This window comes from Hylobates moloch, unplaced genomic scaffold (genome assembly GCF_009828535.3).
Source record: "Hylobates moloch isolate HMO894 unplaced genomic scaffold, HMol_V3 SCAFFOLD_11, whole genome shotgun sequence".
Taxonomy (NCBI): Eukaryota; Metazoa; Chordata; class Mammalia; order Primates; family Hylobatidae; genus Hylobates; species Hylobates moloch.
Genome location: NW_026652286.1, coordinates 20263228 through 20275812, shown reverse-complemented (window position 1 = coordinate 20275812; position 12585 = coordinate 20263228). Strand labels below are relative to the sequence as shown.

General features: G+C 41.8%; 1 pseudogene; it reads left to right on the top strand.

Annotated features, from left to right (window-relative positions):
• The window catches only part of LOC116476410 (large ribosomal subunit protein eL43-like), a 12626-nt pseudogene extending 1627 nt beyond the window's left edge, over positions 1 to 10999 (top strand).
• The last annotated feature ends 1586 nt before the right edge of the window (positions 11000 to 12585 follow it).

The following is a 12585-nucleotide window of genomic DNA, read 5'->3' as shown; positions in this document are numbered from 1 at the left end:
AAAAAAAAAAAAAAAAAAAAAGATTTTAAAATAATTATCATATAAAGCTGACTAGCCATCGTATGTAAATAAAACTTAGGACAATGGAAACAGGTTGATGCAGACCTATAAGTTTAAAATGAAAAAATTCTATCATCTTTGTATTTGGGAGTTTATCTAAAAGATAATGTCAGGTTGGGCACATAAGTCACATACAGTAAATCTATCTAGAAGCTAGAGAGTTAATAAATACACATATGCCTTCATTTCAAGTTTTATCTCCTCTCACTGCAGGGCTGAAAGACAAGTTAAAGACCCCCAGAAAACTCTGGTTTTAGAGATAAGACATCTGAGGCTCGAGAGAGAGTGTGCTCTGCCCAACATCGTCACGGAACAGCTCCTGGGCTCCTGTCTCCTAATCCGGTGCTCTTAGGGCCTTGCTTAGATTGGCTTTCATCGTCTAAATCATTTCCATTGTTTTCTAGCAACTTTCATGAACAAATGAAGTAAGGAAGAAATTGTAAAGTTAGTTTCTGTAATTGTTTCTTTAAGATGTCCTTTTTTTTTTTTTTTTGAGACAGAGTCTCACTCACTGTGTCCAGTGGCACAATCTTGGCTCACTGCAACCTCCACCTCCCGGGTTCAAGTGATTCTCCTGCCTCAGCCTCCCCAGTAGCTGGTATTACAGGTGCCCACCACCATGTTTAGCTATTTTTTTTTTTTTTTTTTTTTAGTAGAGATGGGGTTTCTCATGTTGGCCAGGTTGGCCTCGAACTCCTCACCTCAAGTGATCCACCTGCCTTGGCCTCCCAAAGTGCTGGGATTACAGTCATGAGCCACGGAGCCCGGCTTATAGGCAAATCTTGATTAAAAATGCAGAATGATTTAGTAGGCCTAAGTGGGGCCGAGAAACCAGCATTTTGTTGCACAGCAAGTGAAAGTGACGCAGGTGATTCATGAACCACACTTGGAGAACTTTATTCTTTGTCTTCAAATAATAAAATCTTATGGCTGAAAACTTAGGTGAAAGGAGAGATTTAGATTTTGAAAAAAGGGGAGATGCAGATTTTACAAAAAAATAAATTCCTATTGTCTATTAGATGACAAATGTAAGAAAGGAAGATTCAAATTGGCAGCTTAGCCAAGAAGATAAAAGATCAGGAACAAAAGACTTGGGTAGGGAACAGAAAAGATAAGCTATATTAAAGTGTTTGTATTTCTTATTTGGTACATTTTGTATGCTTTGCATTAGAGATAAATTGGTCAATTAGTCTCCATCTCTTGGATAAGATGTCCCAAGAGAGTATAAAGACAAAACAAAAAACCAATGATTAAGGTAATAGCTCAGATAACTAGGGAAAAATGATCAGCTCTTAAATCATAGAGACTGGAAAGATAACTGAGATAAACCAAATGAAAATTGATGGCAAGCAAAAAATAATAGGGTCTCTGTCTACAGACCAGTTCCTCTTAAAGTTTTCATTGGTTGTATATAAGTAAATTTGCGGCATCCACAGGCTTGATAAAAAATAGAACTGGGCTGCAACCCCTCTGCATATGTGGCATGAAGCTTATGGGCCATGAAGAAAGTACCCTATCGTAGTGATGCTCGCCTTGGTGTCTTTGTGCAGAGCACATAGGACTTGTTGACTGATGGATAAGCTGGACTTCGGTTCTATCACCCTTTTACCCAAGAACTCTTGTAAACATAGAACCTGAACAAGTATATGCAGAGGCCCTACCTGTTGGGTGAACGGTTCAAGGTGCCCTGTTACAACAACAGCTCAGAGACAGTGGGAGCTCTGAGTGCTGTAATGATTGATTGGATAAAAGTCCTCAGACATGTAGAATTTCACTTTTTATGAACTATTTCGACTTAGAAAAAGAGTTAACAGCAATCAGCTTAAGAAATGTTACAAATGTAGTTGAAGCTCCCTTTGTACCACTCCCCAATCATATTCCTTTTCTTCCTCTCCCTGAGAAGTAAGCACTTTCCTAAACTTTGTAGTTAATTCCCATGCATATTTTCATGCTTTTCATATGCATGTATCCCTAAACAATAAACAGCATTGTTTTTCATATATAAATCAACATCATTGCATACTGTTCTGCAACCTGCTTTTTCACCCAACCTGTGAGCGTAATCGACGTTCATGAACTATGTGGCTTGTTTCATTTTCATTACTATTCCACTTAATGAATATGCCCAGTGTGTTAGGGTTCTCCAGAGAACAGAACAAATAGGATATATATAGAAATACAGAAAGAGATTTATCGTGAGGCATTGACTTATACAATTATGGAGACTAAGTGACAATCTTCCATCTACATGCCGAAGGCCCAGGAAAGCTAGTGGATTTGTTTTAGTCCAGTCTTGAAGGCCTGAGACCCAGGGGAGTCAATGATGTTTTGGTCCAAGTCTGAAGGCCTGAGAACCAGGAGCAGTGAAGTCTGAGGGGAAGAGAAGACAGATGTCCCAGCTCAAGCAGAAAGCAAATTTATCTTTTCACTCTTCTACCATTTTTTGTTTGTTTGTTTTTTTAAATGGTGTTTTGTTTTGTTTTGTTTTGTTTTTGAGATGGAGTCTCTCTCTGCAGCCCAGGATGGAGTGTAGTGGTGTGATCTCAGCTCACTGCAGCCTCCACCTCCTGGGTTCAAGTGATTCTCCTGCCTCAGCCTCTTAAGTAGCTGGGACTACAGGCATGCACCACCACACCCAGCTAATTTTTGTATTTTTAGTAGACAAGGGGTTTCACCGTGTTGGCCAGGCTGGTCTTGAACTCCTGGCCTCAAGTGATCCACCCACCTCAGCCTCCCAAATTGCTGGGATTACAGATGCGACCCACTGCACCTGGCCTTCCATTGTCTTTTTGTTCTATTCAGGCCCTCAGTGGAATGCACAAGGGCATCTTCTTACTCAGTCTACTGAATTTCTTCCAGAAATACCCTCACAGACACACCCAAGATGTAATGTTTTTTTGTTTTGTTTTGTTTTTTGTTTGTTTTTTTTTTTTTTTGAGATGGAGTCTCGCTCTGTCGCCCAGGCTGGAGTGCAGTGGCGCAATTTCGGCTCACTGCAAGCTCCGCCTCCCAGGTTCACGCCATTCTCCTGCCTCAGCCTCTCCGAGTAGCTGGGACTACAGGCGCCCGCCACCACGCCCGAATAATTTTTTTGTATTTTTAGTAGAGACGGGGTTTCACCGTGGTCTCGATCTCCTGACCTCGTGATCCGCCCGCCTCGGCCTCCCAAAGTGCTGGGATTACAAGCGTGAGCCACCGCGCCTGGCAAGATGTAATGTTTTACCAGCTATCTGGCCATCCTTTGCCCATTCAAGTTGACACATAAAATTCATCATTATACTCAGTATTTATTTATCCATCCTCTTGGTTAATATTATTTTTATTTTTTCTAATAATTCAACTATGAATATTTTTGTATATATTTGCTTGTTCATACATGTACGAGTTTCTCTAAAATGTGTATATTTTCTTTAAATACTCGTGTATATGTGTGTATGTGTGTGTGAATGGAAGTGGAATTGCTGCTGGGCACGGTGGCTCATGCATGTAATCCCAATACTTTGAAAGGCCACGGTGGGAGGATCATTTGAGCCCAGGAGTTTGAGACCAGCCTGGGCAACATAGCAAGACCCCATCTCTACAAAAAATTTTAAAAATTGGCCAAGCTTGGTGGTCCACACTTGTAGTCCCACCTACTTAGGAGGCTGAGGTGGGAGGACGGCTTGAGCTCGGGAGGTCAAAGTTGCACCACTGCACTCTAGCTTGGCAGTGCATGATTGGGCCATTGCCCTCCAGCCTGGGACAAGAGCAAGACTCTGGCTTTAAAAAAAAAAAAAAAAAAAAAAAATCATTAGGTTGTAGATTATATGCATTTACCATTATTAGATGTTGTTGCTAAATTGCTCTCAAAAGTGACTGCAGTTAGTTGTGCTTCCCTCAGAAGGGAAAAACAACCCCTGTTACTCAACATCTTACCAATACCTGATATTGTAAGGCTTAAATGTTTACGAGTCTAATGCATAGGAAATGAAATCTGTGTGGTTTAAATTTGAGTTTCCCTGATTCCAATTGCATATTTTCATGTATTTATTGGACATTCTTGTGTGCTGTTCTATGCATTGCCCATTCATTTCCTTTGTGTTTGTTTTCCATTGGGTTGTTTATATTTGCTTTTATTGTTTTATAGTGGGGATCAGCAAAGGTTTTCTGTTAAGGGCCCAGTAGTAAATATTTTGGACTTTGTGGGCCATATGGTCTCTGTCACAACTATTCAACTCTGCCATGCAGCACAAAAACAACCATAATACAAAATAGATGTCATTGTATTCCAATAAGATTTTTTTGACAAAAACAGGTGTTGGACTAGTTCTGGCCCGTAGGCCATAGTTTGCTAACCCTGTTTTATAGGATGTTAATCCTTTATTAAAATATACTCATTATTTCTGTTTGTTTTTGTTTGCTTGCTTGTTTTTAAAGGACAGGCTCTTCCTGTGTCACCCAGTTGCATGCAATGATCTTAGCTCATTGCAGCTTCAAACACCTGGGCTCAAGGGATCCATCCTCCTCAGCCTCCAGAGTAGCTATGACTATAGGTTCACACCACCATGCCAGCTAATTATTATTATATTTTGTAGACACCTAGTATTGCTATGTTGCCCAGACTGGTCTCAAATTCCTGGCTTCAAGGGAGCCTCCCACCTCAGCCTCCCAAAGTGCTAGGGTTATAGGCGTGAGCCATCATGCCCAGCCTACTGATTGTTTTGGAAACAATTTACATGATTATGTAAAATTCAGACAGACACACCTCAAAGGGTAACCATCTTTTCTCTTTTTTTTGCTTTTTTTTATTAATTTTTTTTTTGCACACAAAACAATAAACATTTTCTAAAAATACATACAAACAAAAAGATGCATATCAAACATATTAGGAAGGTTGCTCATGGGAAGACAGGGAATAGAAATGGGGGGGTGGGAATTAAAGAAAATAAATGAGAGAGGGACTTTGTATGGATCAATGATAATAGCTCAATCGTCTATTTGACAAAGCAGAAGGAGAAGGAAGAGGAAGAAAAAGAAAGTGGGATAAAGTATCAGAAAGGGAGGAAAATAGAAAAAATTAGAGTATGACTCCAGGGTAGACCTGTTTTGTTGTCACTGGGTTGGTTGGTTGGTTTGTCTGTTGTATTTTTCATATGTTTCGCCATGTTGGCCAGGCTGGTGTTGAACTCCTAGCCTCAAGTGATCAACCTGCCTCGGCCTCCCAGAGTGCTGGGACCACAGGCGTGAGCCACCACGTCCAGCCCCCACATTGCGTCTGGCCTCCGTGGTAGACCTCCCAGACGGGGCGGCCGGGCAGAGGCACTCCCCACATCCCAGATGAGGTGGCCGGGCAGAGGCGCTCCTCACTTCCTAGATGAGGTGGTGGCCAGGCAGAGGCGCTCCTCACCTCCCAGACAGGGTAACCATCTTTTCTTGCAAGTTAAGATCACACACTTTCTTTTCTTTTTTTTTTTTTTTTGGGACGGAGTTTCGCTCTTGTTGCCCCGGCTGGAGTGCAATGGCGCGATCTCGGCTCACCACAACTTCTGCCTCCTGGGTTCAAGCGATTCTCCTGCCTCAGCCTCCCAAGGAGCTGGGATTACAGGCATGCGCCACCACCCCAGCTAATTTTGTATTTTTAGTAGAGATGGGGTTTCTCTGTGTTGGTCAGGCTGGTCTTGAACCTCAGGTGATCCGCCCACCTTGGCCTCCCAAAGTGCTGGGATTACAGGCATGAGCCACCACGCCCGGCCAAGATCAAGCACTTTCAAAATTCCAGTCTCCATGGTGACCTCATGCTGAAGATTATATTGCAGAATGAGCCAAGCAGAGTGCAAGCTTAAAAATGTCCTGCTTTCTAGAATGAAGGACACAGAGGGAGTCCTGAGCACTTAGAGTTTACCTTACCCTTTGTGTAAAAGGCACCCTAAATATTTTTGACCCAAATAATAACATAACCTGTGAGAAATAGTTATCGATCTTAAATAAAAGCATAGGTGCCAAAAAGCTACCTGAAGTGAGAAGCTGGCTATACATTAAAAATATACATTTATCGGCCGGGCGCCGTGGCTCATGCCTGTAATCCCAGCACTTTGGGAGGCCGAGATGGGCGGATCATGAGGTCAGGAGTTCAAAACCAGACCAGCCTGACCAACATAGTGAAACCCTGTCTCTACTAAACATACAAAAATTAGCCGGGTGTGGCAACGCACGCCTGTAGTCCAAGCTACTCGGGAGGCTGAGGCAAAAGAATCGCTTGAACCCGGGAGGCTGAGGTTGCAGTGAGCGGAGATTGCACCACTGCACTCCAGCCTTGGTGACAGAGCGAAACTCCATCTCAAAAAAAAATATATATATATATATGTGTGTGTGTGTGTATATATATACACGTATATATGTGTGTATATATACGTATATATGTGTATATATATACGTATATATGTGTATATATATATACGTATATATATGTATACATGTATCTATGCTGGGCGCAGTAGCTCATGTCTGTAATCCCAACCTTGGGAGGCCCAGGCTGGCTGATCACTTGAGTTCAGGAATTCGAGTCCAGCCTGGCTAACGTGGTGAAACCCCATCTCTACTAAAAATACAAAATTGGTGGGTACCTGTAATCCCAGCTACTGGGGAGGCTGAGGCAGGAGAATCGCTTGAATCCAGGAGGCAGAGGTTGCAGTGAGTCAAGATCATGCCACTATACTCCAGCCTGAGCAATAGAGTAAGACTCTGTCTAAAAAAAAAAAGAAACTATGTGTGTGTGTGTATTTATATACATATAAATTTATATACATATACATATAAATACACACATAAAGATTTGTATACATAAATGCGTAAATATACATACATACATAAATATTTCAAGACATGATAGGGTTAGGGAATAAAGAAAAGAATATCAAGTCTAATCCCTACTGATCAGATATCTTATATGCACCCACTCTAGTGAATGAATCTTCAAGGTAGTGCATAGTTTCTAGGCTTTGATGCCTCCATATTTGCATGGGGAGCTTTGGGATGGAAGAGCTTTACATTAAGCCCCAGAGGCTTGCAGTCATTCTATCATGGTCTCAAATAAGGTACTTTTACACACCTTATCAACATCCCTAGTGTGGTACTATTGGACCCAGGAAACAACATCTAATTTTTTAGGGCTAATTGAAAACGATGATTTATTTTGAACAAAAAGCAACAATGTAAAATTGTTGACAAATTTTAAACATCCTTTTAAGCTACACATGTGACCAAATTTGCGCTCTGGGCCCTCTTTACTGTACCTAGAGCTCGAGCAAGGGTGAAGGATGGCTGGGAGCAGCACATGCCACTTGTGTAGAACTGATGGGACCTTTGGGATGTGAGGGCTGGTAGTGAGGCTTCTGGCAGGACTGGCTGAAGGCCATTCTTAAAAGACAACCCTTTTTCAAAACATCACCAAAAAGTATCTTACTCTTTTGAGCTGGTTGGATATTACGGGGTTAGATAGCCTTTCAATACTTCTGAAGACCCATATTGACCCAAAATTTGAAAACATTTGGATAAATATCAGAAATATGGAAATGCCTAATCTTTTCATTTTCTTTTTTCTTGTTTGTTTTTTTTCGAGAGAGTTTCACTCTTGTTGCCCAGGCTTCAGTGCCATGGCACAATCTTGGCTCACCACAACCCCCACCTCCTGGGTTCAAGTGATTTTCCTGCTTCAGCCTCCCGAGTAGCTAGGATTACAGGCATGTGCCACCGTGCCTGGCTAATTTTGTATTTTTAGTAGAGACAGGGTTTCTTCCTGTTGGTTAGGCTTGTCTCGAACTCCCGACCTCAAGTGATCCGCCCGCCTAGGCCTGCCAAAGTGCTGGGATTACAGGCGTGAGCCACCATGCCTGGCCATGCCTAATCTTTTCTAAATCTGATTTTCTTTTCCTGATCTTTCCCTTTCAATTCTAACACAAGAGGAAAAATGAGACTCAAGGGAGCAACTTCTGAATTACGGAACCACGTGTGGGTTCGCCCCAAAGTCTGAGTGCATAAACTACTGGTGAGAAATACAAGTATGCAAAAATTAAACGGTTGTTAAAGAAACCAGATGTTATAAGAGATAGAAAAGTAAAGGTAGAAAAATCAGAATAGAAAAGCAGGAAGATTACCACCTGGTCAAGCTGATAATTTGTTAAGACCAAAATACCAACACGAAGTTCAGCCATGGAATTGGGTAGTTTTCACTTCCTCAGAATCCCAAATAAAACTTTGAACATTTTAGAAAGATCTTAGCATGACACAATTATTTCAAAAAACTACATGCAAAATCTGTGCATGCCATGATGATGCGTAATCAGAAAACCAGCACTTAGGGTGGAGTAGGGGGCTGTGGTGGTGGTGGTAGTCGTGCTGAAATGTTCTGAAAAGCTCTTCTTTGTCTACATGAAATATTTTGAAAGAAATCTGGAAAGAGGAAATTAAATGTAGACCCAAGGAGAAATGTTGGGTAGGATGTGGAAGGAAGACTCCATATTCTGTAAATTGTCTTTTTCCTAACTAGACACCAAATACTGTCTCAAAAAATAAATAAATAAATAAATAAAGACACTCTTAAATACCTCTTTGATAATTCCCAAGCTGTTAAGTTATTTTTGTCTAGTGACAGCTACCATGGCTATCTTCAAATAAGAAAAGTGGCAGTCAGAATGAAAAGGTTAACAATCCGAAAGTTTTTGAAAATGTCTTTTAATTTTCAAAATAAAACACCCTGAAGCAGTGCTTTTAAAAACACAGGCAAACTGCCAACCATTTGTAATTTCCAAGATTATTTTGGAAAGGGGCAAAGCAAAGAAAGCTTCAAGGCTGGGTTAGTGGTGCTGGATGTCAGGATGCTGAAGATGGTATTTTCTAGGACTGGTTGGCAAAATCTGGTAATATCTGCTAATCTCTCTCTTTCTCTCTCTCTCTCTCTCTCGTTCTCTCTCTGCCTCAGGCTAATGTTAAAACATACTTCGTGATCTGTAGAACGTAAGAGAAAGTTTAGAAAATGTTTGATATGAAAGAGAAAATGAAGGATGTTGAGACAATAGGGAAAAACATTATAGTAATTCTGCCAATTTGCCCCTTTTATTCTAAAATAACACAAACTTGTCAAGCTTTTCAACATTTTTTGAATTTTTTTTTTTTTTTGAGATGGAGTCTCTGTTGCCCAGGCTGGAGTGCAGTGACACAATCTCGGCTCACTGCAACCTCCACCTCCTGGGTTCAAGCAATTCTCCTGTCTCAGTCTCCCAAGTAGCTGGGATTACAGGCCTGCACTACCATGACTGGCTAATTTTGTATTTTTGGTAGAGATGGGGTTTCACCATGTTGGCCAGGCTGGTCTCGAACTCCTGACCTCAGGTGATCCACCCCACCTCGGCCTCCCAAAGTGCCGGAATTACAGGCATGAGCCACCGCACCCAGCTGGATTTTGTTTTTCAAGGACTATTTACCACACACCTACTTTTCAGAATGTACTCTGCTAGGTACTGAAGAGTTTTGACTGATGCAGGGCTGTCTGCATATAAATCACCCTGGGAAGATTTGTAATACAGCAGTTCCAAGATTCCATCTCCATTGATTCTATTACAGAAGGTCTCTGTGGGTCCCTGAATTTCCAGTATTTAAAAAGTTCCTGATTCTGACATAGGCCTCCACCACCAACCAAGATGTATGACTTTTTGCTACAGGATAAGGCAAGTGTGGGTCCTCTGAGAAGCAGACATCAATATGGGATTACTCATGCAAGAGATTTATTAGGGGAAGTGATCGTGAAGGGAAAATGGGGAGGGAGCTAAGGGCGTCTGAAAAACCGTCAGATTGAGATGTGGGTCTGGCCCCAGGTGAGGAGGTGAAGGAGGGAAAAGAGTCTTAGATTTCAGTGCAGTTCTATAAAATTTCAGCAAAGCCACAAAAATTATCTGCCAGAGTCTCACATCTCCCAGGAACAGGACTGCCTTAGTATCTCAGCCATGCTCAGTCATTGGCTGGGACCAGCCCATAGGAAGTGTGGCCTTGGCACAAACAGGGTGAAGGATTTTACCTTAGGACTGTTAATCAATTAGAGTCCCCACAGTGAGAGAGCTGACAGGTGCCTTTCACTGCAGCCCCAGGATATAAGGTACGACATGGAGCTCTCCTACAAGCAGTTTACAATTCAACTTTCAGAGTGTAGAAACACAGGGTTAGAAAAGACATTAACACTAGTTTGATTACCTTCCTAAGGCTTAAGAAGGCTGAACAGCATCCCTGCTATTCTTGGATACCTTAGAGTTGGCATAATCATACCTCCACGTGGAGTAGTCCATCTTTGGGCACTTCTGGCTGTTAGAAAGTTATATTATGTTGTGACAAACTGTTTCTTCTTGATGCTTTAAAAATTAGAAATAAGGCTGGGTGTGGTGGCTTACTCCTGTAATCCCAGCACTTTGAGAAGCTGAGGCGGGAGGATTGCTTGAGCTCAGGAGTACAAGACCAGCCTGGCCAACAGCGAGACCTCATCTCTACTTAAACAAACAAACAAACAAACACACACACAAACACACAAACACATAGCTCTCTGGGCTCAGACTTAGTTTGCGGCGACATGGCCAAATGCACCAAGAAAGTCAGAATCGTCAGTAAATATGGGACCCGCTATGGGGCCTCCCTCCAGAAAATGGTGAAGAAAAATTGAAATCACCCAGCACACCAAGTACATTTGCTCTTTCTGTGGCAAAACCAAGATGAAGAGATGAGCTATGGGGATCTGGTACTGTGGTTCCTGCATGAAGACCGTGGCTGGCAGTGCCTGGACCTACAATACCACTTCCGCTGTCACGGTAAAGTCGCCATCAGAAGGCGGAAGGAATTCAAAGACCAGTAGATGCTCTTCTACTCTTCGAGACATCATTGGCCTATAATAAATGGGTTAATGTATGTAACAAAATCGCCTTGGCTTGTTAACTTTATTGGACATTCTGATGTTTGCATTGTGTTAATACTATCATTTTGGAGAAGCATGCGGAGATGGATTATTTTAATTCAGTTTCTTTTTTTAGTAGTCAAATGATAAAATATGGCACAAGGATACAAGTCTTCCAAGTTAGATATATCAATTAGCTTTTTATAAGTCTGTTCCTACCAGTTTGATTTTGAGATACATTGGAGCAAACTGCAAACTTTAGTGTTTGTTTGTTAGTTTGTTTTTTGAGACGGAGTCTTACTCTGTTGCCCAGGCTGGAGTGCAGTGGGGCGATCTCGGCTCACTGCAACCTCTGCCTCCCGGGTTCAGGCAATTCTCTGCCTCAGCCCCCCGAGTAGCTGGGATTACAGATGCCCGCCACCATGCCCGGCTAATTTTTGTATTTTTTCTAGCGACAGGGTTTCACCATGTTGGCCAGGCTGCTCTTGAACTCCTGACCTCGTGATCTACCCGCCTCGGCCTCCCAAAGTGCAGGGATTACAGGTGTGAGCCACTGCACCTGGCAGTTTAATTTTAAAATTACAGTTAATATTTTTTAAAAAATGTTTTTAGGCTGGGCGCAGTGACTCAGGCCTGTAATCCCAGCACTTTGGGCAGCTGAGGCAGGTGGATTACTTGAGGCCAGGAGTTTGAGACCAGCCTGGCCAACATAGCAAAACCCTGCCACTACTAAAAATACAAAAAATAGCTGGGTGTGGTGGTGCATGCCTGTAATCTCAGCTATTTGGGAAGCTCAGGCACCAGAATCACTTGAACCCAGGAGGCAGAGATTACAGTGAGCTGAGATCATGCCACTGCACTGCAGCCTGGGTGACAGGGAGACTCTTGTCTCCAAAAAAAGTTTCTAAAGGTATAGGATATACTAAATAATATATGTATACTGCCTCTTCTATTATACTTCTGGTGTTTTCTTTGACCTATACTGTATCAGCATTTTCAGGAAACAATATGAAACAATTATAATTTCCCATTAAATGTCTCTCTCTCTCTCTATATGTATACATATGCATATATATATATATATATAAAATGATAATTAGCCTGGTGTGGTGGCCTGCACCTATAGTCCCAGCTACTCAGGAGGCTGAGGTGGGAGGTCATGTGAGCCCAGGAGGTTGAGGTTGCAGTGAGCCATGATCACACCATTGCACTCCAGCCTGGGTGACAAGAAAAGATACTGTTTCAAAAAAAAAAAAAGATCCTCAGAAATAGAAGAAACTTTAGGGATATGTGCTAAATCCCCTCATTTAATAGTGTGAAATCAGACCCACAGAGGATAACCAAATTACCCAAGGCCACAACGTACCTAGTTATAGACAGAACTGGAGCTAATATCTAGGTCAACTGCTCTTTCTACTCTGTACTCGGTTGAATTTTTTTAAATTTTCATGGAAAAGAACATTTTTGACAAGTTTATTGTCACACACAACAAGTTAATCGCAATGATTCAGATGGTCTCCAGTTTATTTAAAAGAAGTTGCCACATCCCCTATGAAATTACTTTTCTCAAACATCCTGTGAAGGGTGAAGACACGTAAGAGAAGCAAAGCCAAAGA